The following is a 23,235-nucleotide window of genomic DNA, read 5'->3' as shown; positions in this document are numbered from 1 at the left end:
GCCCTTGTGCCCAGTGTTTGCATAGGGGCCAACCCCCAAACTAGACTCTGCCATGCACTCTTTACTCCCCATGGAGACGTATGGGCATATGCTCTTCCCACCTTTAGGGCCTAGCCAAGGTTAATATTAGACCTTCTAGCTGGGCTGCTGTTCCCGAAAGCCACAGGGTGTTGTTAATATTCATGTGACCGCAGAGGCTCATCAATATTCATGAAGTATCTGCAGTCTTCCTTTAGGCCCTTAGCTTGGAGAAAACAGGAATGATTAGAGTTTCTAGGACTTAAAACTAACCCTATTTCCTGGAGTCTCTTGAGGAGGAGGCAAACCTTAAGAGTCAATGTCTGGGCCAAGAGAAAAAGGAGTTTATGTGCCAATATCCTAAACTGGTCTGACAGCTGAGTGGAGTTTTGCTGGATGGCTGCTGTTAATGTCATCATCCTTAGCCAGGATTTATTGGCTACCACACTGGGTTTAGGTTCTTGTATGAGGTACGATGGCGAGGCAGGAAACTAGCATTGTTAAGTACGTAGCACGTGCTAGAGGTACAGTGATAACTGACATGATTCCTGTCCCGAGAAGCGTATGGAGAAGGGGAGACAGTTAGATGTACACATACCTATAATCCAAGGTGACAGTGCTATGCTAGAGATGCACAAAGTGCTGAGCAGGGACAAATGAGGAAGTCCTTCTCTGGGGGGAAATTAGTGAAGGAATCCCAGAGAGCTCTTGAGAGGAGGGTGGATCTAAGCAAAGTGAAGCAGAATCTTCGAGGCACAAAGCCCTTCGGAATGCCCTTCCTGGGCTCCCTGCATTCCAGCCTTGCCTGCTACGCCTTTTATCAGATGCTTTAGCTATTCTAGTGTCTTATCTAATAGAATATCTTTCCTCTGTCTACCCTTCTACTTCGTAGGTGGGAAAATTTTCCCTTTTTTCCTGAAAGATTTAACTAGTAAGAGCTCCCAATGGTGCTGTAGTCGTCGGCATAGGTTGGGTATGTAAAAACATGAACCTCCCTCCAGATTGTATAATTAAAAGAAGAGCATGAGAGCCTAAGGCCACCCTCCCATGGTATTTAGCACTAGTTGGCCTCTTAGGATTTTGGTGTGTTTGAAGGATGCAGGGGGCCTGAGTGACTGTAGGAAAATCAGGACCATAATAAAAGGGATGCAAACAGAATTTTTAAAAAGTATCCAAGGAAAAAAGGGGTTTTTAATCCAGAGAGCAGATTGAGTGGTAGCTCATTATTTTAAATATGGACATTTAGCACGTGCAGGGTGATAGATAGCTTTTCTACATTTCATTCAAGGTATTACAAGAAAGGATGAACTTGAATTATAGCATTAAGGGTGTGGTTGAAGTAGAGAGAATGCTTTACCTGACTAGAATATTACCAAGGAAGCTTTGGAAACTCCCTTCCTAGAATTCTTTAGATTCTTTTCCTAATGACAGGCTAGCCCAAAGAGTCTATGGTTAACTCTGTTCCCCCCGATTTATTGGGTCATGGTAGGGCCTATCAGAAGCTTCTCGCTCTTCTACCAGATGACAATGCTTTTTATGGAGCCCCACATATTTCCTGTGGTGACGTTTGGGAAAATACTTGCATATAATTTAAGTTGTCTGTTCCAGGCATCTCTCCATAAATTCTACTAAAGACTTTGTAAATCTTGAGGTCTGAGGAAGCTGACCTTGGATGCTGGTATGCAATTCCTAGAGTTAGGTCCAGGAATGGGTTTAGGGAAAACAACAACAACAAACTTTCCCCGAAGGAATATGAGGAAAAAATAATATTAAGAGTTCTTTTTCTATACACATTCATTGTCCCACTCTGTATGTCCTTTTCTTTTATAGCATCTTATATTTCTTCATTCTGTCTCTTTACAAAGCCTGTTTATATTTTTGTCTTGCTTTTTGCTGTTCACACAGGTATTCTGTAAGAGGAGTACGACTTTGCTAGATTACCTTAATAAATCAGGCAAGTGACGTGAGTATAGAGGCTCCGTGAGAGTAGAATCCTCATGTCTTATTTACCACTGTACCTCCAGCTCGGGCCCGGTTCATATTAGCTGCTACAGAAATATTTGTTAAATGGATGAGCAAATGTTTATATTTGTGAGATGAACTGACTACTCAGTGAGCTTATTGCTTATTAGAATGTTTGCCCAGACCATAGTGAGGACCACAGGAATGATAGAGCAGTGTAAAATATCTAAGTCATTGCTCATTGAGTGACACTGCTTTCATTCTACTGTTTGATGACAAAGGATCATGTCATCTCAGTGCAAAATTAGAATTTCTACCTAAAACCAAGAAAACCACAACTGTGATATAGAAATATTTCTAAAAGCTATGGAAACTATTAAATAGAGAAGGGGCTTGCTAAGTAGTCACAGTTCTCAAATCAGAAAGACTTTTGGAGAAGGAACTTCACAGATTAATGGCTGTTAAGACTGGACCTAAAAGCCCGGTGAGGGGTTTCTGGCTAATTGGAGTTCCTAAGACATTGATCCCAGGAAACAGGAAAAGGGTGGAACACTGGATTTGTCCATTGCATGTCATAGGAATATTCCCTTTGATAGAAGCTATGGTTTCTTTTCTCGTGGATTCCATTCCTGTAGGGCTTATGAAGAATTAAAGAAGAGGAATTTGAGGTCCGTCCAATTTTAGGGATCTATTCTATTCAGCTTTCAAAAAAGGACAGCAGGTGGCGCCAAAACATTGTCCTACTTCTGCTGGCTTGGGGAAAGACTCCAGGTGGAGAGAGGGAAGGATTCTCTTTTGAATTGGGGATAGGGAGAGGGGGACTGGCTACCCTGGCTGTTGCTCAGGTAGGGGCTCCTTGTGGGGCTCAGTGTCTGCTAGCTTCTGTCACCCAGTGTCTGTACCTCCAACGTGCTATTTTGGCAGAGGATTGGTGAGGAGCAGGGGGAATCCCAGCCAATCAAAGAGTGGAAGAGGAGCCTGCCTCTTCACTTTCTGTCCCTGGCATGGTAGTGTCTCCTTTAGGGCCTGATTCTGTCAGGTGCCATGGTTTCTTATAAGGCTTTTGCCTTATTCTGTGAACCTCATTTTCCTTTCTGTAAATCTGTTTCTATCTTTTGACAGGTGTCCATCTTAGGATATGTTTCTTGTTTCAGGACACATTCCTTATGGATAGATTTCTTATTTTCACCTGCCTCTCCCCCGCCCCTCAATATCTCTGGGAGGATGGGAATGGGGTTAAGGGCATGGGGATGGAGAACACTGGCTCCTAGACTAATTTAAACTGGAGGTGCTGGTCAGGGGAGCCAAGGAGGACAGGGAAAGGCTGTTCACAGAGGCTCTGTGGTTCTGAAAAGGAAGCAGAGCACTGTCAAGACACCAAAGCAGAATGTGAAAAGTCACCTCAGGATGGCCAGAACCAGAGGTTGGCTCTCCAGCGTCCGTGCTGCAGCAGGCCCAGCCCTCCCAGCCCGGACTGCCTCCCACCCCTAGTCATTAGCTCTCTTCTAGCATTGTCCCCGACGCCCCTCACTTCCCCACTCCCTTCATAAACCCGCCGGGCTGTCTCCAACCTTCATTCCTTGAGCTTGTTCCTTGGGCCTCCCCCCTTCCCTGGGGCGGGTTTAAGGGCTGGGCGGAGCTGTCCGCCTGAATCCCTTGTGGCCCCTTTGGTTCCTGGTTCTATATATATCCCTGTCCTTCTCTGCACAGGGTTTGATAGGGCTTTATGGGCATTTCCATCCGCTTCACAGGCACAGCCATCACAGAGGCGTGTTTCACCCGAGAAACCTCAGCGGAGCCTGGCCTGTGGCGGACTCAGTCTGGCCCCTGAATCAAGGCTCTCTTCTCTTCCTGCCCTCCCCCAGCCCTCCCCCTCCTGCTCCCCACTACCTACCCCCAAGTGAATAACAGAGCTCTGGGGAGCACTCAGACTCATTGGCAGGGCATTTTGGAACGCCAGAGACTCATGGAGAATTCTTTAGTGTCCGTTTCTCCACAAAGTTAGCCGGGGAAGGCATGAACCCTGACTTCTGGCTTAGACTCTGCTGTAACAGGGAAGTTGGGCATTTCTTGAAAAGAATGGAACCCAGTGAGTGCTGGCAGGTTCTCTTGAGGCATCTGAAGAGAAAGAAGAATGTTTATGAACTAAGGCTGGGGGAGCCAATGGAGGCCTAGTGAGAAGGGTCAGGAGCAGAACTGGGTCATAGGAGTTCAAAGGGATGAAGGGAGGAGGGTACGCAAGGTAGTGGGGAGGAGAGGAGTCCCCAGGGGACTTCCTTTTGGCTCATTCTCTGGCTAGGAGAGGAACCGATGGAATCTAGTTTAGAAAGGGTAAGTCTGCGTAGAATAAAGGGGAAGCCTGCTAATCAGGCTCAGATTTGCACGGGGAAGCAATAGAACCCCTTCCCCATTTCAGGACGTCTAACATCCCAAATAATCATAATAGCTACCATTTTTGGACCTATTGAATGCCGGGCTCGCTGGCTGTAAATTTTGTTGTTACTCCTCACCATCTCTTTATGAGTTGGTATTTTCCCATGGTGTAGAGGGTGAAACTGAGATTCAGAGAATATAAGTTGCCCAGCGTCACGTAGCTCATCCATAAGTGATGAAGCCAGCTTTCAAAGCTGGTCGGCGAAATCCAAAGCCCATGCTCTTTCTCCTCCATCGTGCTACCTCCCTAAGGAGCCCATAAGAAGGTGATGGGGCTGATTCTGACTTAGTTTGTGGTCAGAATAATGTTTAGTCTCTTTCCGTTATTTAAAAACTTCACATTTCCACATGGTTCTCTGAACCTGACACCTGTGTTTACTTGTGAGTTTCCCTGCCATTCTGGCTGCTGACGCCTCGAGCCTGGGAATTCCCAGGGCACCAGGATGCTTGGCCGAGCCCCGTAAAGGACTGGTACCTCTGTGTATACATCTCTTTGTTATTACCCAGCTGAGCTCAGGCAAGAAGGCAGCTCACTGTTGTTGCCTAGAGGCCTTCATCCCTGGTTTAGAGACATCAGTCCATTTGTGACTTTGCTGTCCAGAGTGGCCTGGCTAGGTATTTTCTTTTCCCTGCGATGTTTACTGTTCTTTCGTGGGATTTCAGATTTCCATGATGGCGGAAGGCTTGTAAAATGAAGGGGTGGGGGAGGGTTACCGTGGCAGGAGCCCGGGCCAGGCCAGGTCGAGCCAGCATTACAGACAGCTTTTATAATGGTGTGCAGGGCTAGGAGGCTTGTAAAGGCAATGCAGGCAGATAGGGGGATAAATCATGCAAGCAGTGGGCAGGGTGGTGAGCCGAGGTTAGGAATTAACTTTGTGTTGGATATAGCCCAGGTTGTGGGATGGGAAGAGAGGCCTCTCCTCTTTTCCTCTCCTCTCAGCTCTGTTCTTTGCCTCTCCTTTCTGTTGGCCCTATTCACTGCAGTCTGTGACATGTTTGCCCTGGTCTTTCCTGTCCCTCCTCCAAGTTGCCTGAACTAAATCAACAAGGGAGAGAGTACCCCAGCACACGGGAAGAAAGTGCTTCGTGCTTCTACCAGTCAAACTGCTTTGTTTTATTGCAAATGTGGAATGGACCTAGATGACCCCTTCCTTCCTATAGCCATAGATAAAGGTGCCCATCCCTCGTTCCTTTCTCCTCGTTCTCATGTATGATGGCCTTTACCTAGAAAATGGGCCTGAATCATTTGGGATCATAAAGAAAGCAGAAAATTCCTTTCCAGCTATTCTGAGATTCCCTATCTTGATCCAGGGTCTCAGCCGGCCTGAGCCAGGGGGCAGACTTTGACTGGCTTCTTCTGAGGGCAAATCCAGACAGCTTCATTCAGGATGATGGCATCTTTTTCAAAGAGCGGGGGAGGGGGACTCAGGGCGTCATAGATGGAAACCACGAGGGAGCTGGGCGGAAGGCAGAGAGACGCCCCGTGAGTGGTCAGAGTGGACTTTGTCTATAAAAAGTCGTGGAGGTTACATTTTCTCTGAAGACTTGTGCGTGTGTATCTAGTGGCTGAGTGTTAAGAGGTGGGTGCTTATTGCCGGGACAGTGTGTATAAGCCTCTTCAAGTCAGAGTTATGTCTCTTAGGGTCTTTATTTCTCCTTACAGGCCTTTGTGGAAGGTTTTGCAAATTGTGGGCGATCAATACATGTTTTCGTCTGTCCTTTTTGGCTCTTGGTTGCCGCGATCAGCCAGTCCCTAGGCCCTCTTCTTCCATTATTCCTCCCTCCCCCTCCACCATCTCTCACCATAAATTGTCCCTCTAATCATCACAGCTTTCAAGTGGATGGCTCCGCCCAAACTCAGGTCATTGACTGCATTTCTTCCTCCCCAGATCTGTAATAATAGCACTACCACTTTTCTTTCTAATTAGGCCCTAATTGAAAACTGGTTGCATTTGGACTTTTCTTCTTCTGTTCTGCTTTTTAGTTCCAGTGGTGGAAAAACATTCAGCTGAGGTTTGGGTTTTTCCTTTCTTTCCCCCCATCCCTTTTTTCTTCTCCTCCTTCTACTTCTTTTTCTAAATATGGTGGGATTCTTTTGGAAAAGCTGTCCCCTGCCTGTTGGAGCCCCACTCACAAACCCCAGCCTTCCCCTAGAAGACCGGGTCTTTTCAAGTGGTTTGCGTTGAACACGTCGGAGGCCCCCAATGCCTGTGACAGTTTCTGTTAATTATAGAGGCTCTTTCCCCCCTCTCACATTAGTCAAAGGAGTTTTGTGTGTTTTAACAGCGTTTTCCCTTGGCTTGAATAAGACTCTGTTCAGACATTTCCTAGCTCTGGTGAGACGGCAGCACTCACTGGTACCCGGTAGCAACATTTCCTTATTTGCTTCTCTAGGGGCTTCAGAGATGACCGTGGAGGGGTGCTTCCCAGTATGCCTGAAACTGAGTTGTTTCTGGGTGAGAGACACAGTTCCCACACTATCCAACACTGCTGCACTGGGCGGCCTCAGATATAAAATAGATACGCACTTGTGTGTGCAGATGCCTTCCGGGTCGTGGTGTCTCTTTGTGCTCTCACTGTGCTCCCAGCCTTACCTAGGCCCTGTGGAGGAGTCCCCTTCTTGTCCTGGGGGTCCTGATTGTTGGGTTACATTGGAGCACTTCCGGGGACGCTGCTTTCCATTTTCTGTGTCTTAGGCCTTCGCATTACCTCTTGGAGGCCTTTGGAGCACTTATACTGCCGTCGTCTTTAATGTGAAAGTGCCCTTCTGTCTTGAAGCCTCCAAGAATGACATTTTGCTTGCTTAGGCCAAGACATTCTAAATAGGAACCAGCCCTGGCACAGGGTCTGGGGAGGCACTTCTCTGAGAGATCCGTGTACCCGTTTTGTTAGGAGAGAGGAGGGGATCACTGAAACAAGCAGTATTCAACTAGGAATCCTACGTGGGGCTGCATTTTGCTGAATTTTGTTGAATGTAGGCAGCCTGAGGTTCATCTGGGAGGGGATCAGCAGGGTCTCCAGATGGAGCTGTGGCTGGCGAGGGATAAGAGACTCCTCACAGGCAGAGTGTCCTTGGACGTGTCACTTTTAATTGCTGGATGATAATGGCTTGTCCCATGGTGGGCATTACTGTTCTTTCAGAGATTTACTTGCCATAAACTCAGAAATAATTTGCTTTTGAAGATGCTTGTTTCCAGCTCCTGCACCATTTCCCTGGCCTAGAAACCTCCCTGTCCGAGGCACTGATTTTATTTGGATGAAAACACTGTGGGGTAGACTGATAGACTGACAGGTTCTATTCAGGGCTTCTCCTTTGAGCTTCAGAGCAGACTTAGCATGAGAAAGATGAACTTTATTGGAGTATTAAATGGGTGACAGTCTTAATTATGGTAACTCTCGTTTCCCCTTTTCCAGAAGTATAGAATACTTGAAAATAATATCAGTTCTGGCTATAGCATGAATAGGTTTGGAATCGTAGGCCATCCCGAAGGTGAGCTAGCTCAGCTTCTCCATAGTTTATAGAAGATGGAACTAAGACCTGTGGAGGGAGAGTCCTTGCTGCTGGGAAAGATGGGCGTGCAGTGGACAAACTCTTCTACTGAGTGGGTGACCTTGGAAGCACATCACTTCTCTGGGGCCCCCGAAGAGGACAAAGCCCTAGGAAGAGGGTTATGGAAATTCATAATGATTACCTTTATTAAAAAGTTCTTGGATCCGAATTCAGGGAAGCTGGTTCCCCTCCTGGAGTATAATTTCCCCGTTCTTTTCTTCTTTTCTTTCCTGTCTGTCCCTCCCTCCCCAATTTCTCTGGAGTCTGTGCTTCAGCACGTATTTGGTACACCAAACGCAAAACACCGTCCTGCCCTGTGACCACAGAGACTGCAGCGTTGGAAATTCCTCCTAAATTGCTGACATGGTTGTGCTGTACATTGTTTATATTTTATGACACACGTTTCACAATATAAACTGTGATATATTAAGGTAAAACATTGAACAAGTGAAGCAGAGTCACAAATACTAGTGACGTGTCTAGTTAGCACTGAGGAGGTAAAGGACTCTAACTTCATCACTACCTCTTTCGGTGCCATAAAGTGACAGACGCTTGTCTACCCCATACTTTGAAGGTGCAGAGTGTAAACAGTGTACCACATAAAGGCACAGGAGCTTTCTGTAACACCGGGCAACTAATTTCAGCAAATCTTTTCATGTAGTTTTCAAAGTATTTTTATTTGAAATACTTTCAGATTGTGATTCTTGGTGGCATAACTCTTTGGGGGAGGGGGGGCAGGGTATCGTCATGTCCTGCTAAGCAGAGGTTAGATCCAGACTTTTTATGCTTATTATTCATTGTGAAAGTCATGAATGTAAGGAAAGTATAAAAGAGGATGAAGGCATCAGAGATGTTGAACAGAACTAAGTAGCCCAACATCTGTGATGTTTGTTCCTGAAAAACTGTGGGTAGCCAGAGATTAGCTTTCATGGAACTAGGATTGATGAGTCCTCCCTCTCTGTATTAGGACCTTTTGCAGCTGGGAGCATGGCTTTGGGGGCCGACTTCAGCAAGCTGGGCTCCCTTTTATCCTGCAGCAAGAGAAGGATTTAGGTGTATGCCGTTAGGAGGCTTCAAACAAGTTCAAGGGAAGCTCAGATTTTCCTCTCTGACCCCTGGCTTTGCTCTCAGAGAGACTGCAGTTTATTGGCCAGTTTGGAGTATAAAGGTGCACAGTTAGCTGGGATAGAATTAATAAAAGTAATGATTTATACCTGCATGGTGTTTACGGTTGGCAAAGTACTTTCACATACGTTGTCTTCTTTTGGTTCTGCCTCTGTGAATTAGGGCGACGTTTTTGTATTATTACCCCTATTTGATAAATGAGGGAAGTGGGGTCCCAGAGTTTCCCAAGGTTACATAGCAAGGAAGCAGCAGGGCCAAGACTCAGACCAGGTCAGTTCAGATTGTTCCATTAGTTTAAGGTGGTCACCTGGTCTTCTACCTTGTGACTCTTGGTTTGACCAAGGGCCAGGGTTCAAAAGGATAAGCTCCCCAGTGTTCTCTCCATTCAGTTTCAATCTCTGTTATATTTCTCACTATTTTTAGCAATTTTTATTTCTTTCTGACACTTTCCTTTTCCTCTCTTATCCCTAACTTCTCTGACCCCCCACTTTCAGAGACTGCCTTATTTGCTTTCCTAGAAATTCCTCTTTTAAGGCTTTCGGGAACTTTGACCTACCAGTAGTAACTACGTTTAAGAGAGTGTTTAAAATCTCTCCTGCCCCTCTCATTCATCCCCCACCCCCAAAGCGTGGCCTCGCCCCATCCTGCCATCATGCTGGCCAAGCGCGTGGGGCAGCTGTGGTCAGTCCCATTTATAAAACTGGTAAATATGGGACCGGTTTCTGTCCCCTCCAAAGGTCAATATTTGTGCAGAGTTTAATTTTAACTTAACAAGCAGTTGTTTTCTGCAGCTGCCCTGGTGTGTTGTGTTGTGTGCTTTCCTTTCCCCTCCTTCCCACTGACTGTATGCGTCTGTGTGTGTGTGTGTGTGTGTGTGTGTGTCTGTGTTCACGCTGTAGACTTAGTTCTGGTCTTCAGAACCTGCAGCCCATGGGCTTGGCCATGCTCTGTCTCACCAAGGGCATTTGGACCAAAGGGAGCTAGATAAGGACCTTGCATGTGAGCATCACAGGCTTTTTATAGAGGTCAGGGGACAGGGACCCTAGTGTTCGGTAATCCTAATGTCATCATCATATCTTCCTTTGCAGGAGAAATTCTAGAATGCAGGATTTGAGAGATATGGTCCCCTCTTTTAAAATCTGCACTGTCCCCTGCATTGCTTTCTAAGGACTGTTCCCCTTATTCAAGAACCCTGAGTTCTAATCTCAGCAGCTGCTTCTTGAGTGAGATGAGGGGAATGCATACGGTCATGTCTTAAGGCCTCTTCCAGCTCTTAACGTCCTATGGTTTTATGAATAATAGGACATTGGGCTGGGTATCAAGAGTAACTTCTATTCCAGTTTCTAGCTTTACAATCATTTAGAAAATGATTTTTCCCTCTGTTCCTTAGTTAAGGGGATGTTTGTAAGGATCTTTGTGCCTTACAAGGATTTTGTGTGAATGGATGAGGTTTTATTTAAAAGAACTCTGAGCTGTTTAAATAAAGAGAAATACTTTAATACTAAGCTCGTCTTACCTACGTGTGTCCCCTTTCACCAAGCTACTTAAGTTTTTTCAGCTTGGAAAGCATGTCCTGACTTGGACATGTAGTCTAACAGATGATCAGCTCAATTCTTCAGAGTGTAGGACGTGAAATGGAGGAGGAGCTGTCAGGAGGTGGCATGTGGGCTCCAGCCCCAACCCCAGCAGCCACCTTCTTACTCTTCCTGGAACGTTCTAGACGTGGACCCACCTTAGGACCTTCGTACTTGCTGGTCCCGCGGCTAAGAATGCTCTTTCCACACATATCTGCATGTGTCATTCCCTCTCTTCCTTCAGGCCTTTCTTCCTGTGCTGTCTTCTAGTCGAGGACTTCCTGACCACCCTCTGTACACTGTCATCCCCACTTCTCTCCCCACCCCCACCAGCACTTTCTGTCCCCTTTCCCTGCTCTGTTTTTCTCCTTAGCCTTATCATGACCCAACATACCATGCATTTTGCTTTTTTATTACACTGTTTTTCTCCCCTGCGAAGGCATGGATTCTCAATGAGGGCAGGGATTTTTGTCTGTGTGTTCACTGCTGTCTCCCCAACGCCCCTAGAACAATGCCTGGCACACAGACACTCTCAAAACGTGTTTGTTGAATACATGGAAGGAAGGAAGGGAGGGAAGGAGAAGTAGGCTCCCTACACTGATGATTCTTCATCGGGGGTGTGTAACCCATAGGTGGTCAGGAGGATTTGGAGCCTTTTTCAAACTATTCATATCCTTGCCAAAAAAATTCTGTGTAGCCCCTCTACTCCAGAATGGTTAGGAATTATTGCATAATGACCTGTAGTTACTGACAAAAATATGTGGTATGCCCCTTGTATGTTGGGCGGAAAAAAGTTAGGAACCACTGTCCTAGGCAGCCTGGCAGGCCTGTCCCCTCCTGGACTGTGAATTGCAGGCAGCTTCATGGCTAGCAGGAGATTTGTGTTTTTCTCCTCCTTCCCACCTTTCCCTACCTCCTATATACCCCCAACCCATGCCTCCTTGCCCCTCCCCTTTCCTTTATTTTCAGCCAGACACCCATCCGCCTGCAGCACACAGAGGCTGCCTACATTGTGAGTGGTTGTAGTTGGGACACAGAGAGCCCTTGATGGCAGCAAGCGCTTCTTGTGACATCAGCTCTGTGGCTTTAGGGGGAAGGCTGTGGCTCTGGGTCCCCAAGGGAGGGGGCTGTTTTTCTCTTCTTGATCGTTCACGTTGGTGCCCGTCTGACTTATAAACTTTAATGGCCAGTTTTAAAGGTTACTGCCATGGGGCACCTTTGTTGCCAGTTTTAGTTTTTTAATTTGGAAACTTTTTTTCCCCTTGTGGTCTTGGGAGGAAAGATCTGGGGCCGTTTGGGTCTGGGAATCGGTATTTGTGGGTGATGATGAGATAGCACGGCAGTGTTCTGGTTCTGGCTCCCATAACCACAATCCCTGGCACATTATCCAGTGGCCCGAATGAACCCCCAAAGGAGAAGGGGAAGACTGACACTGGGACGTATAGGCTTGGGCAGTGTCGGTCACAGATATAGAGCATTGGGAGCTTGGTGGGCTCTCTCAGGAGAATGGTAACCAGAACACTGAGGCACTGGGAAAGGAGGAGACTTCTGAGTCTTATTGTAAGCCTCTTAACTCTTCCTTCCCCTTAGACCCAGTGCTGCGCTCTGAATATGAGCAGCGTTGACAGTGGTCAGGTTTAATTAGGTTGGAGACAAGGCTGCAGATACAGAACTGATAGTCGAGAATACGGCCCATTGGTGGTTGCCCCAGAAATAACAGAGAAAGCCCCACTGAGTCTTCTGCCAAGAGGAACCTGCTATAGAAGGAAGGGATAGCTCAGCTCTCCAAGATCTGCAGTACGAGGGCAGGTCCTTCTGGACATAGTATAGGGTCTTGGATTCAGATCTCACTCCTGGCTGGTCCTCTGAGGCTGGACAAAGCTGGATTTGCTTCTTATTCCCTGTGTCGCAGGGCGGGGGAGGAGGTGTGGGGGTTGGCTCGGGGCTGGGCCACAATTAGTGACCTGGAAGCTGGGCTGGGCACCCAGAGGCTATAAATAGCAGACATGGAGCAGTCGCTGAGCGGACTGGAAGCCCAGCCAGACTAGCCGCGTTTCAAGTGGTCTGGGTGGGATTTTTTTTTCTCTGTTAACCATTTGTACATCTGGTTTCCTCAGTGTTGGTGGGGGCAAAGGAGGAGGGTGGGGTTGTGAACAGAACCAGAAGTTCATATGTGAAGTAGCTCCTTGATTAGTTTTGCTATATGTGTATCTTGGAGCTAGGTCCTTAGTAGGCATCTGGGAGGTAAGAAAGGTAGCTGCTGGAAGATAAGGTCTCCGAGCAGGATGTGCAGTCTGGGAAATGCAGAAGTTCTGCAGGGCCCCTGTCACTCATGGACGGTGGGTGTTCCTGAACGAGGAGCTACTCAGATTATCTGGGAGAAGGCCAGGGCTTCTCATTTCTCAGTACTCAGTACTCTGTGAAACTCAGTACCACAGTACCTAGGTACTCAGTACCACAATCCCTCTGTTTGCCTAGCCAATCTGCTCACCTTCCTTGTAGGCAATGCTTATTTTCGCTTCTTTGCATTTGTTCCGGTTATCTGCCCTGGACTTGAAGTCAGATGCTTTGATTTGAATTCAAGTTCTCTCACTTAATTTGTTTGTCACTTGGACATATTATTTATGCTCCCTGGGCTTCTGTGTAGTTCATCTGTCAGTGAGCAATTTTGATAAGACTACACCCTAAGGTTCCTTCTAGCTTTTATAAACCTGTCAGTGGATTTCAGCCAATCCATTTCTATTTTTCTTCTTCAAGAAGAAAAGTCACCTCTGCCAGGAAGCCTTCCCTGAATTATCAGTTTAATCTTGACCTTCCTCTCTCTTCACAGACCATTAGCAGTTACATGAATAGTGTATCCTGTTTTCTCTTGCGTTTATCATCTGTTTCTTTGCCATTTTTTTCTTGCTATTTTCACATATTTATATTTTGTCTCTTCAAGTAGATTACAAGTTCTTTGAAGCAGGAAACCATATCTTCTTGGCTCTACCACTCACAGCACTTACTGTTAATGTTGTAGGAACCATTGAAGCCCACTAAAACTTCCCGAGAGGCAGGCAGGCAGGCAGACTTGGAGTGGAATGGGAAATAGGAAGAAATGAATATGTTTTCGGCAAATTCCACTTTGAGAGGTGTCTTTGTTAGAATAAAATGGAAAGTGGGGAATGAGAACACAGATGGGAGATTTCATGCATTTCACCGAACCATGGGATTCCAGTCCCACTGCTTCACTGATTCTCTTTCTCCCTGCTTTTTCTTCTTTCATCTTCTCTTGAAGTTGCTTTTACTTATGGGTGCAGTATGAATCAGTGGGGTTTTTTGGACACTGCTTTAATAATGCTGAGTATGGGGCTATATTTTGTGTAATGGTAAAAGGACTTTCTGTTGCAAGCATAGGCTCTTTGTATTACGTTTCAGTTCTTCTAGTTTCAATAATCCATCTGTGTATAGACCTCCTGTATGCCTGAAGATGAGGATAGGATAATAACACTTGTTGATATCTGTGAAAATGTATATGACATTGTTTTATCTGAGTCCAAGGAGACCAGTGTCTCTCCTGGTTGGCTTTCCTGTCACAGGGCTTTGATCTTCCATCCTTTGTTTCATCCTTTCTCCTACTTTTAGGTCTTTGGACCAGGCTAAACAATTCCTCCCCTCTTGGGTGTTTACGCTCTCCCAGTGTTAGCAGAAGGTTATCGTGTCTAGTCTCAGACGTCACTTAGGCCATCTGCCTAGCTTATGCCCCTAATTGTTCCTTTTTTATCCTTACCTCCCCCACCCCAAGTCAGTTATGCTATTCTTCCTGGAGCTCACTCACACTTATCTCTCCAGTTTTGGTGCCAGAGTGCCCAATACTGGGCACATGAACCAGGCAAGGTCTCCTTAAACTAAGGGAAAGAGACCGTTTCTCTACCTTCGAGCCATGATGCCTTTCAGCCCTGGGGTTTGAGGCAAAGGACTTGATTTCGTTGGTATTATCTTTCAGTTCATTCGTGTAATAAACATTTATTGAGCACCCATTACATGCTGGCTTCTTATTAGACACCAAGAATTTAATTCTATTTTATTAAATTCAGCAGACATTTTAGTAATTACTATTTGCAAAACATTATGTTAGAAGATGGGGGTTCAAGAATAACTGAATCCAGAATTTGCCCTCAAGGAAGTTATAATCCAGGAGAAGGGTCAGACATATAAATACTGAACTACAATGCAATATGGAGTGAAATGAGAGCAAATCTAGGTCCAATGTGCTTTGGAAGAAAAGAATAAAGAAGGTTTAACTCTGGCTTTTTGAAAGAGGTAGGTTTGTGGGCAGCAGGAAGGGATCAAGGAAGACTGAGAAAGAGAAGAAATTTGAACTGGAGCTTGAAGGATAAGAATTTCCCCAAGTAGAGAATGTGAAAAGAGGTATTAGAATGAACAGCATTCATTCTTTTTTTTCCAGAAATAATTGTTTGAGAGAATGGGAAAAGGCATATTCAAAGAACAGCACTCATTTCTACTTTAAATATTTTTGAGAGCCTGTCGTGCGCCAGTCGCTGTTATAGATGCAGTGACAGAGCGGTGACCAAAACAAAGTTTTGCTCTCAGGAAACTTACAGTCTGGTGCGTGGTCAAAGTGAATGTGGCATTTGTTTTCTCTATGCCTTTGCTGTTAACATTCACCATACTTCTTACTCTACTAAGTCCTTTGAACCAAAAAAAAAAAAAAAAAACGTCCCTTAACTCTGGGCATTGTCATCGCCTTAGTTGGTGCCATCTCCATCTTTCTAGATTGTTTGTTCTTAGCCAAGTTTTTGACAGGTCAAAAACAGACCAGATTCTGCCCAAACCCGAGACTAGTACTGATAGCCGATACTTTTGACAAACACTCCATGTCATTAGAAGATTAGGAAGTGTCTTCTATTTTAGTGTTATTGTTATTTTGCAGCTTAGTTTTGAATTCTTTGAACATTGATAATCTGTATGAGTAACAAATGGTACCTGTTAACCTAGAAAATGTGATTAATCAGAGTATCCCCTTCTCAATCCAGCAAGCGATCGGCACTCACTGTAATCATGTTTACCTTGGCTAAACCTTCTCCATTTCTTTCTGTTACTGTGCTGATTCTCAGGGCCCATCTTCTGCCCAGCTGATGTGTGTTTCTGTTTTACCCATGGTCTCTTCATGGCTTTAGGCCATTTTAATTTGGTCAAGTTAAGCCTTTCTTCCCAAGTCTGCAATTGCCTTTGCCTCAATTCTAAGAGAGGCTGACAGTAGGAATGAATCCAAAATTCCATTCATTTTATATTCACCACATCTGGGTTTCTTTTAGCATCATTTTTCCCCTTGAGAACATTTTCAAGGTTCTCCTAATTTTCTAGTGGTTTTTTTTTTTTTTTTTTTTTTGGTAGTGGAGGGGTGCCGTTTGGAAGATTACTAAGACATTTCCAGAACTGATTATCTAGTCTTGAATCTATTTATGTAAATCCCTCCTTCTCTACCACCTTCTCTCAGTTAGTAAAATCATTTTCCTTTCCTCTCTTCATTTACTGTGTAAGCATCTTAGTCTTAAGACCCGAGTTGTTGGTGATACTTACCCTTTATTCCTCTTTGTTTCCTGGGGAACTGTTGAGTCTCCAAAGAGGAGTCTTGATATGTCTTGCATTCTGTTGTAAGGGAACACTCTAGGGAGAGAGAGCAGCAATTCGTTTTCATGTCTCTTGATTTTACTTCCTGAGTTCTATCAGTTCTGGGGAGCTCTAGACTTCTGTGATTGTCAACACCATTCTCAACCACTAGGGGACACTCTGTATTCCTTGGCTGTTTTGGACTAATGTGGGGAGAAATCTCCCTTTTCCTTTCGTCAGTCTGTATCTGGTCCTGGGGTCACTGCATTGGGTTGTGCACTGCACAACTCCAATGAGTTCCATTCACATGAAGGATGACTCCCCTGGTGTCTTGTAATGCAGTGGCCCTACTTTTAGCTCAACCAAGGCAATGTCAGTATTTGTTTTCAAACCTTAGGCAAAACAGAACCCAAAATACCAAAACCAGAACCCCCCCCCCCCGAAAAAGAAAGTTTCGATAGGAATAAATTCTTCCCCACACTATCATTACATCCTTCATGTAGATAATGCAAGTTCTGTTAAACACACACGTTACATATGTGTGCTCTGGAGTTAGGCAGACCTGGGTTTGAATCCTGACTGTACCACTTACTGGCTATGCGACTTTGATTAAGTTACTTAACTTGTCTAAATGGGGAATCCAGATTCAGGTGGTCTGGGTTCAAAAACCTGGTTCTACTCAGTTACTAGCTGCGTGACTTTGAGAAAGTTACTTAACCTATCTGGCTTCAGTTTCCTTTTGTATACAATGGGCATATTAATCCCTCTATAGAGCTGTGAGAGCTCAGTAAGATAATATACTTATGTACTTTTCATAGTATCTGGCACATAATAAGCATTTGAAAGTGTTGGTTATGTGTGTGATTATTGTTATTCTCCTATTTCTTTCCCTTTAGCAATCAGTATATTTAATGAAGATGGTGTCCTCTTGGTTCAATGTTTATGTATATAGACGAATTTGAAAGCAGTCTTCGTTATTCTTAAACTGACATCCCCCCACCCAAACAAACAAACAAACAAACAAACCACAAAGGAGTTCACATTAAAACAAGAATGAGAGTCTCTCCACCTATCAGTCAGCAGAAATTAAGATTGATTATTATAGCTTTGGCAGGAGTATGGGGAATTAGGCACTCTTTATACAGTTTTGGTGGGAGGCTAAATCGATAACATTATTTTAGGAGGGCAAATTTTTGTCAGTTTCAGATCTATCCTTTCGTCCAGCAGGTAGGAATGTAATCTGTAGAATTATGAACATGGGAAGACGGCTGCACAAGTATGTTCAAAGCAGCATTGTTTATCATAGGGAAAAGTGGAAACATTTTAAGTGCCCATTGTTATGTAAATGTGAAAAATTTATGATTTATCCAATCACTGTGAAGCCATTAAAAAGAGTGAGGTAGACCTGTATATACCTTGAAAACATGGCCATGATATACTATTCAGTGAAAAAAGCAAAATGCAGAAGGAGATATATAACGTGATCCCATTTGGGGGAAGGAAAAACCACCTTTCTGTATGTATGTTCACATAAGAATAGAAAAAAGTCTGGGAGGGTTCACACCAAATCGAGCACAGTGATTACCCGTGAGGAGGGGTTTGGAAGTGAAGAGAGGGGGTCTTTTACTTATACACTTCTGTAGTGTTTAAACTTAAGTGTTAATAAGTCAGTGTGTTTTTTTTTGTAACTTTTTTAAAAGGAAAAATAAATGGATGGGTTTACCCAGCACCATCTTATCCTGATAAGAGTTCTTTGCCCTTTCTTAGCTCAACTGGTTTGGCTTCCTGGACTCAGTAGCCCAGGTTCCTTTCCTCAATCCTGTCTGGCCTTGGGGGGATTCTCCGCCTGTCTGGAAATTTATTCTAATTCTCTTCCAGAGTGAACAGGTCCTCTGGATTCTTGGCTATATTTCATTGTCACTTTAGAGCCACTCTGCCCTTTTTAGTACACCTTAATTTCGAATCCTCTAATGAGGAAGGCACTTTCCTAACTGGCCCTAAGAATAATACATAGGGCTTTAGGCCTGTCTGTACCAAGCTTGCACAAACTTCACCCTTCCTTGAAGGTTTCCTTAGCTCCTGGACCCTTGAAAACCCTGTTCTGACCTCTTGATAGAGGCGTGTCTGTTTGGGTGACTTCCTAATAGTAAAGCTGGTACTGTTCTTTAGTGAAGCTTAGAAAATTATCCTTTTATTCTAGAGTAGTTTTAGCCTAGGGGTGGTAATTTCAATGTGGCTTCTTGTAGCGTTGCCACATTTCAGGCATATTCTTACCTACATCCACCTTCTTGCCAAAATACCAGAAGGCTTCCTTCTTCTCTGGTTTTGAAGCTCTGTGTCCACTACAGCACCACTCTCCTGAGCTGGCCTCCCCCTGGATTCCACTTTCCCGGTTGAGGGACACATCTCACACTTCCTCGCTCTGTCCTCTTTTCCCACCCTTCCGTGATTTCTGAACCCTTCCACGGTGCCTTCTGGAATAAATGGTGCATCATCAGCAAAATCTTCTCTCCAGCCTCTTCTTTGAGTATTCCCTTCTCCTTTTTGCTCAGAAACTTGGCTTTCCCCTGAGGATACTTTTTCCTCTACAGCCCTCTCCCATGGTGGCTATTTCTTCTCCCATAGTCCTCTTACTGCTGAGTATGGATACGTGTCCTCCTTGCTTCTAATTGCTTCCTCGCCATTCTCCCTCCTCTGCCCTAAAAAGCGTGGCTTTGAGTCTCATGTCATCAGATTACATGGCATCCGGTACTCCTCGTTTTTTTTGTAACACACTGACTCTGAGTCATCCTGGAGGACTTTAGCTCCTGACTCACTGCCACTTTCTCCAGTTTTCTCTAATTGTCTTAACGTCCGCCCTGTCTCAGTCACTGATTTCTGTGGACATGCTCTAGAACTGTGGTTTTCAACAAGGGGACATTTTGCCCTCAGGGCACATTTGGCAATGTCTGGAGACATTTTGGGTTGTTATAACGTGAGAGGTACTGCCGGCTCCTCGTGGGTGTCGTGGATAGCATCCAGGGACGCTGCCGATTGTGTCCCCCACGACAAAGGATTGTCTAGCCCAAAGTGTCCGTAGAAACGCTGCTGTTTAGAAACTCTAGAGCCTATCCCAGACCTTGTCCTTGCCAGTCACTGCAACCCCCTCATAAGCTCAGCTTTGTACACCATACTTTCCAGCCACTTCCTCCTCTTATTGTTCCTGCTCTCCTTCTCTGCCTCCACCCAACATTCCTTTAATCCCACAGAGACCTCCAGTCCATTGATCTTTCCCTCCTTTTCATTGTCCTGACTCCTTTGATGTCCTGCTTCCCTTCCTTACCCAGCTTCTATGGTCAATCATTATACCGTGTTTCCCCAAAAATAAGACCTAGCTGGACCATCAGCTCTAATGCATCTTTTGGAGCAAAAATTAATATAAGACCCATCTTATTTTACTATAATATAAGACCCGGTCTTATTTTGCTATAAGACCGGGTCTTATCTAACATAAGACTGGGTCTTATATTAATTTTTGCTCCAAAAGACGCATTAGAGTTGGTCTGGCTAGGTCTTATTTTCGGGGAAACCGGGTAATCACTTCCCTGCATGCACTCTTGATTCTAGGGCTAATCTCTTGTGTTGTGCATAGTTAAACCCAACTCTTCTACCTCTTCCATACCTGCACATGCAGCCAAATGTAGTGAGAGAAAAAACATAACAATCATGCTGATGAATTTCCGTTTAAATTCTTGACCATGAACCTCAAATGCACCCTTAATCATATCATACTTGTATTTCTCTAATCCATTCACTCTTCCATCATTCTAGATGGCTTTCCCACCTTAGTCTCTTTCCTCAAGTTCCTATCACCTTAACCTTGCTTCCATTTTTGATGGGGAAAAAAGAACAATGAATCAGAAGTGACTTGAACAGACTTACACTACCAACTTCTTCTGACTGCTAACATGTATACCCTCATACACTGCCTTTCTACTGTCTGCACAGATGAAATGAGCTATCTGTCTGGGCATTAGATTCCATGTCACCTATCAAAAACTTTTTTCCGGTAATCCTCCTCTCTCTAACTTTTTGCTTTCTATAGGTTTATCATGTTCACATATAAATGTGCTATTACTATTTTTCCCCATTTAAAAAAATCGTCCCCTTGGTATCCCGATTTGCTCACCAGGGACTATTCTGTTTCTTTGTGCCCTTTGCTGCAAAACTTCTTGCCAAGAGTTGTCTGTTTTTATCGTGTCCCTCACTTCCAGTTCTCTCGTCAAATCATGCCAGTTTTGACCTTCCATCACTCTACTGAAGTTGTTTTTGAAAGGTCGCTACTGACTTTGTCATTGCCAAGTCCGATAGTTCTTGGTTCTCATCTTGTTTGATCTACAAGTAACCTTTGATACAGTTGGTCACCCAGCCCTTCTTTGACACACTTTCTTCATCTGGCTTGCAGAGCTGTGCACTTTCCTGGCTTTATTTTCTACTTCGTGGTGACTTCTTCACAATCTCCTTTGCTGTTTTCTTCTCTTCTGCACTAGCTCCAGGGCTCAGCCTGTTCCTCCACTGTTCTCCGCCTACATTCATTTGTCAGTGATTGCATTCAATCTCATGGCTTTTAAATACCATCTTTACACCTATATCTCCACCTCAAATCTTCCCAAACGCGAGACAGTGTTTCCAACCGCTTGTTCAACATTTCCACCTGAAAGTCTAAGAGCCATCTCAAACTCAACATATTCAACTTGAGCTCCTGACTTTTCTCCTTCCCAACACACATACACCAAAACATGCTTCTATAACCTTCTCTTCATTGATGGCAACGCCATCCTTCCACTTGCTTGGGTTAAAAACGTGGAGTCCTGTTTGACTCTGTCTTTCTCTTATCCCCACATCCTTTCCAGCAGGAAGCTCTATTGGCTCTTCTTTCCAAGTGAATGCAGGCTGCTACTGCTTCTACACGTTGATCTGACCCACCATCATTCTGCTTAGACGACGGCAGTAGTCTCCTAACTGGCCTCTGTGGCTTCCACCTATGCTCTCCTACAGTCTTTTCTTCACTTGGAAGCTGGAGTGATCCCTTTAAAGTTTCTTACAAAAGTCACCTCGGTAGTTAAACTCAGTGGAAGTGGGAAAGGAAGAAGCTGATTTGGTCAAGTGTTCCTTAGCCTTTCTCCTGTATCCACTGCCCACCTTCCCTTTCTAGGAAGAGACTGATAGTCTTTCACATCCCTAGTCAGCCTTTTCTTTCGATCCTGCCTTAGGTGCCTTTCTACTCTGACTAGTGGCCTTTGGGGTGAGGGTGGAGAGACAGTGTTATTCCCTGGGGTGGGAATCAGAGGGAATAAAATTCCTCTCCCATTCTCTTTCTCTGTTTTGGTGGGTTGGAGGGCTGAAGCTTTGACAGATAATGTTTTATTATCAACAGGTGTTCAAGATGCCCTGTAACCAGAGCCTAGATTTGGTCCTTCCTTCATGCCCTCACCTGGAGATGAACCCTGGAGTAGCAGCTCTGTTCCCTAGGTCAGCCTGGTGTCAGGGTTTGCCTGTTCTCGCCTGAGGATAGGGGGTTAGCAACTCAGTGGGAATCTTAAACCCACAAGATTATGGCTTCCTGAAAGGAAGTGGAGAGTATATCAGTTAGGAAATGCTAAATTAGGTAACCAGGTCATTCTCTCCTCTTCAGTGAAACCTAGATCTAAAAGAATGTGAGATGTACTATATACCTACAAATGATATGGACGTTTTAGAGTTCCAAGACTATAGCCAGGAGAAAGGACAGGTAGTGCAGAATTCCTGGGCGAAGGGACTAGAAGTCTCAGGAAGCAGCTTTTATCCTCAAGCCTGTTCACATCCATGTAGGACAATGTTCTCCGAATCAGGCATGTCTTGACCCCTCTGCAGAGGCTCTCTATTTCCAGGCCCTTCTCCCACCACCTACCCTCACCACCCCCCACAGTGACTTCTGTTCTGAGTCGAGGTCTGACTTGAAGTCTATCTTTTAACCTCCATTTTTTCCTTCCTGTATTCCATTTTTTACCTGGTATCTCTTTAGTGCCTTCTTAGGCCCTGCTGACTTTTCCCTAGTCACTGGATTTGAGAGTCATCACTGGACAGTTTTGGGTTACATCCCACCACTGTCACCTCAGCCATGGGTTAGGCAGGTGCCCTGTTGTGAATGACAGCATTTTGAGTTAAACTGGTAGCAGATAACTCGGGCCTCGCAATTGACCTTCTAGCGTTTCAACCTCCTAACCCCACAACCTGCCAGTCTTTCTGGACTTTCTGGAAAGTGACTTCGTATCCGGAATGTTTTTCTTGTTTCCTCTGACTCCTTGGAATCCTTGCCCTTCTTTAAGCTTGGAGTCAGTGGGGGCTGGCACTGGTCCTGGGGTACAGGTCTGGAGAGCACGTCCCTCCGGGGACTCACGCGCTCGGACTTGGGTAGTCACTACCAAAAGTTGCAGTAATTAATGTTCACTTTTCCATTTGGATGTTTGATTTGGATTTCACTGTGTTTTTTTAAAATATTTTTTACTAGAAAATATGAAATGCATAAAAAATATGTGACACGTAGAAGGAGTAAAGGGTAATGAAATAAACACCATACTCAGCACTCACTGCATTTTTATACACTTAATGAACAGTGATATTCAGTCCCTTGTCCCCTCACTTCTCCTTTTCTGTTTGCCCTCAGTGGGATTCCAGACAGTGGAAAGAGCAGCTGGAGAAACTTTGAGGATCATTCTATTCCCCTTTCCACATAAGTGGCCCCAGGCCTCTATCTGTCTAGTGGGGGTTAGGCATTGACCAGCGGTGTCACTTTTGTCACAGGAAGCTGTTCAGGACAGTTTATGTCCCTCAGTTTCTTCCTCCTCTGTAAAATGGAATATCTAATTGAGCTGCATTTTCCAAGAGGACCTCTGACCGTTTTGGTTACTTCTCCTGGCCATTTGTCTCCCTTGTGCCCTT

General features: G+C 44.9%; 1 protein-coding gene across 1 annotated transcript in view; it reads left to right on the top strand.

Moving 5' to 3' along the window:
• The window catches only part of NHEJ1 (non-homologous end joining factor 1), a 56,035-nt gene that overhangs the window by 30,963 nt on the left and 1,837 nt on the right, over window positions 1-23,235 (top strand). The window lies entirely within an intron of this gene.

The sequence above is a fragment of the Rhinolophus hipposideros genome, assembly GCF_964194185.1.
Source record: "Rhinolophus hipposideros genome assembly, chromosome: 6".
Lineage (NCBI taxonomy): Eukaryota > Metazoa > Chordata > Mammalia > Chiroptera > Rhinolophidae > Rhinolophus > Rhinolophus hipposideros.
Note: the sequence above shows the minus strand (reverse complement) of the source record. Positions and strands in the feature narration are given on the sequence as shown.